General features: G+C 29.8%; 1 long non-coding RNA gene across 1 annotated transcript; it reads left to right on the forward strand.

Moving 5' to 3' along the window:
• The first annotated feature begins 581 nt into the window (after positions 1 to 581).
• Positions 582 to 2,294, forward strand: LOC130512752 (uncharacterized). The gene is made up of 4 exons (XR_008946337.1): positions 582 to 997; positions 1,075 to 1,256; positions 1,380 to 1,573; positions 1,674 to 2,294. It is a non-coding gene; the product is annotated as an uncharacterized LOC130512752 (long non-coding RNA).
• Positions 2,295 to 4,927: the final 2,633 nt, after the last annotated feature.

Raw genomic sequence — 4,927 nt, forward strand, 5'->3', positions numbered from 1 at the left:
GAATTGCACCCAAAAAAACGAATGCTGTTGGCAGTTATTGTAAAAATTATAATGCGGGACTTATCAGCCCACCATATTTGGGCGTCAAGATTTCTCTTTAATAATTGAACCCAACTATGGCATAGTCATCAAATTGTGCAAAAAAAAAATTTTGAGCTAATTTCTGGTTATAAGAGCACCTCCAATGGGGGTTCTACGCATTGGGGTTCTAAAGATGCATATGCGTGTATGTGTTATATATGTATTTTTAGAATTTCAATGGGTAGAACCCCCATTGGAAGTGCTCTAAAACTTTAGGATGCTCTAAAACTTTAACCTTAACATGTCTGCAACGCACACTAACAACTCATCTCATTTCTGCTCTCATATTCGTGAGGAGGAGAAACTACAATGAAGTGAACGATTTTTATCTGGGATGGGTTGAAACTTTCTGTTACATTCTTTCACATATATACCCGACAAAAGCAATTCGATTATTTATGTGTTAACGAGACAATCGTCATAGACTTTGAATGATTTTTATTGTCATAACTATTATTTGGTCTTACATTTTGTTCTGGAGATGGAAACGCTAAGGAAAATTATGGGCCATGAGATCGTTATCTTTCTTTTTGTAATTTTGCAGAGAGGTACTGTTGGATTCCAGTGATCAATGTTCCCGATATTACTCGATGTGCCCCTTCCAGCCACTTTGGTTGGTTAAGTAGGATCTTCTCTCCTGAGAAGCCAACGTATTCGTCTCATATTTCAATTCAATAAAATAATAACTCATGTGGAGATAGAATGTTCTACGAAGGTCGTTTCAGTGAGGCTTTGAAATACAATGAACGAGCAATAGGGCTCTCACCTAAGAGTGCGAACTATCACAACAAACCAGCAGCTGCATTGCCGAAATTTGGACGGACTGGTGAAGCTGGGAACCAGTGCGAAGAAGCCATAAAACTGGATCCAAATTATATAGAGGCTCGTGACGATTTTTGCCTTTTTTCTGTTTAAGGTATAACTGATTTGTTTCTGCATTCTTTTTTTAATTTAAAAGAGATATTATATCTAATCATTCGAGTCTTTGATTAGGTTGCAGTTTAAGTCACTTCGATGATGGGAGGAAACTTGTGACAGAATCATCATATGGTTCATACATGATATTGACTAATCAAGTAGAAAAACACTTGAATATAAACGCATTAATGCAAGAAGACGCGGTGAATTGAATAATGTTTGGACGAAGCAAGTGTACAGCTTCTAAGTCTACTAAGGTAAAGAACAAATATTTTTGTATTAATTTCTCTTTACCTTATGAAGAATCAAAATCGAACACCTTAACCGGCTAGGTATTTATGATGATTTTCTAAGTATTTTACTTTATCTCGCAACTGCAGCTAGCTATGTGTACAGTTGAAGCACAAGTAAAACTCAACCGGCTTGATACAGCTCAAACAGAACTAGCAGCTGTCACCAAAGTAGAACCGATACCAGCCTCTTTCTCACGGTCACACATTTGGGTTGCCGATATGATCTCTAAAGCCTACAGTTTTTTTTTTGTCAAATCACAAATAAGTTTCGCTCTAGAAAGGTGAGATTTATTATTTAGACTTCTTGATATACTGGTTACTTGTTCATTGTTATGTTGGTTGCAAATACTAAACCTGGCTAATGAGAATGAATTCTTGCAGGTACAAAGATGCAGCTGAACTGCAGAAAAACTTTAGAGATCTCGAGCCATATAACATTGAAATTAAAATTTTCAAGAAGAACGTTGAACTAGTTCAAAGTGCTCTGTCATACAGAAAGGTAAAAACTATGTAGTGTAGCTTGTTTATTTTTGGCCCTTTTCCACTTGTTCTAAGCTTCTTCCTGAAACAGTAGCTAGAAAAATGAGTTGAAGCAGTGAGAGATTATGAGATATTACATGAGGCACTACCATACGATAAAGTCATTGCTACTACATCTTTGTCTCAAGCTCAAGTTGCACTGAAGCAATCTCACAGATCAATTGTAAACATGGAATCCGGAGGTGATATTAATTAAGGAAATTTCTAGTCTTGAAGTCTTGAAAGCTGCATTAGCTCGACTTGGGATCCAAGTGACGTTCGTTCACCAAGCTAATACTTCAAAATCATCTTCTGCTTGTGAAACGGAGTGAACTTAACTTGAGAGACTGCGAGTTTGCTTACGGTTGGTAGGATCATAGATTCATAGGCGATGTTAGACGTTCTTTTTATTAAGTTTATTACTTCTTTTTGTTGGATGATATGAAGTTGTTGTTTCTGTTTCGCAAAACTTTAGCTTTTCATTGTCATTGGTAGGGCTGGACAAAAAATCCGAACCCGAAAGACCGAACCGAACTCGATCCGAAAAAGTAGCACCGAAACCGAACCGAAATTGATTAAATATCCGAACGGGTTCAAAATTTTGGTATTTAAAGAACCGAAACCGAATTCGATCCGAACCGAAATATTTTGGGTACCCGAATGTATCCGAAATAAATTTATATACTTAAATATATACATTATTTTTATATATAATGTATATTAAAAAGTTTAAAAATATATAAGATACTTTTAAGTTTTCCAAAATACTCGCAAATAGTCAAAAGTAAATATTTAAAATAGTTAAAGTATACTGAAAACACCAAATAGTTAAATATCTATTGATTCTTTATCCAAATATTCAAAGAAAATCAATTTATATGTTAAATTAAGGTATTTTGACATATATGTTATGAAAATTTATATGTAATATATTATCTTTCTTATAGATTTTGAAATTTAAAGTATATAATAAATTTTGAAAATTTGAAAAATATTTTAAATGGGTTATCCGAACCTGCAAAGATCCGAACCGAACCCGAACCGAAATTTAGAAATATTCGAATGGGGCTGAAATCTTTGACCCCGAAAACCCGAAACTCGAATGACTGAACCGAAACCCGAATGGGTACCCGAACGCCCAGCCCTAGTCATTGGAATATTAAATCTTCTGATTAATAATTTTTATGTTCTGAAAATAAATTTAGAAAATTATAATACAACCTTAGTTTATTCTATATTTTAAAACTAGGTGTCTTCTTGCACCATGTGCAATAAAACAATTTAAAAATATATTTTAACAGATAAATATAAATTATATTTAATTTTTTATTAATATTGTAAATTTTATTTTTTTATCAATAATTCAGTATAAATTTGATTTAAATAAAGATAGAAATAAAGATAAAAACAATTTTTTTATTTTAAGTTATATTTAAGAATATGCATGTATATATTTAAAATTCTAATCTTAGGTAGAATTTTTTATCTATTTATTTTAATTAAATATATTAAATAAATATGTAAAAATTGCATAATTTTCAAAAATTAAAATTAAACAATAGTTATAAAATTTGTAGATATACAGTATATAAGAAACCAATGATTTAGGATTTAATTTTATAATTTTGTAAAAAATTGTATACATTTTTTTGAAAATTTTATAACTTTAAAATAAATAATTAAATGATATTTCGAAATTTAGATGCCATAGTTGAATATATTTATTTTAATGATGATTTATGTGTTATTACCATAATCTTAAAAAATTTCCAAAATATAAATCGACAATAAATGTATGTAACTGTACATGTCATATTAATCTATAAACCATGTCATCAATTTTAGTAGCCATGTCATATTATTTTTCTGAAAATGATTGTAGAGATGACATGTGGTAAAATCAATTCTCAAATATAGTCTAGGGGATAATTATAATTGTGATGAAATTTGAACAGACTGAACAAATTAAGAATGATTGAAATATATTAAGAAAACAATTGAAATTTATTTATACTTAATGATCAACTGAAATATAACATTCATGATCATTTAGAATATATTAAGAAAAAAATTGAAATGAAAAGCCGGAATAATAATCACTGTAATTTATCGTTCATGATCATTAACTAAATTTAACATTCATGATCATGAACGTCAAATAAATTTCAAAGTCTAAATTATAAATAAATTTAGAATATTATTTAAAATAAATTGAAATTTAATGTTCTAAAACTGAACAAACTGAACAAATTAAAAAAACAATTGAAATATATTTATAATTTACTAGTACACATATTTAACTAATTATAAATATTAGTTAAAACCGGAATCTGTAACCACCGTATCCCTTTTTATGGGTTTTAATGAAATGTTTTTAATTTAAGAAAAAAAACTAATTATAAATATTATTGATATTTAAAAATGATCATTTTTATGTAACAAAAAAAATATTTTGAAGGAGTAATATTTAGCTACTGGGTTAATAATTTTAGAGAAAAAACAGGTAGGTCGATCATGAATGTTTTATACTTTTATTTAACACATGTTGAATGTGGGGATCCCAGCCACCAAGAAACTGATCAAGCGCTACATTATCCAATTCTTTAGCTACCTTTAGTTTTACACATCCCACGTGCACATCATTGTCTATAAGAAATTTGACGCTTAATCAAAAAAAAAATTGATCAAAAAAAAAAAGTTGACGTATGAAGAAAATTAGATAATTTCGTGGCAGCTTCAGTTCAAAGATTAGTCTGGTCAAAGCTGATGAGCTTTATAATTAGTAATCAATCAGTCGGCCAAATTTAAGATCTTTTTATAAGATGAACGCAATGAACATGTACTCTATCATATTTCCTATGTTCCAATTATACAATATTGATTCAGTCTGTTGCCTAAACAATTTTTTTTTATGACAAGAGTTTATTCTGTACGTCCGTATATTTTCTTATGATGAGGTTCAAAATATGTTGAACTATTTTTTCAAAGAAATAAATCCTTCTAATCAGGATTTGAAGAAATTATACTGTAGTAGTTTTCTCATTCATTGCATGTTGCAACTTACAATCATGTCATCACTGACTGAAGAACTATTGAAATGTCGAATAGATTATTAA

Source organism: Raphanus sativus, chromosome 5, assembly GCF_000801105.2.
Source record: "Raphanus sativus cultivar WK10039 chromosome 5, ASM80110v3, whole genome shotgun sequence".
Lineage (NCBI taxonomy): Eukaryota > Viridiplantae > Streptophyta > Magnoliopsida > Brassicales > Brassicaceae > Raphanus > Raphanus sativus.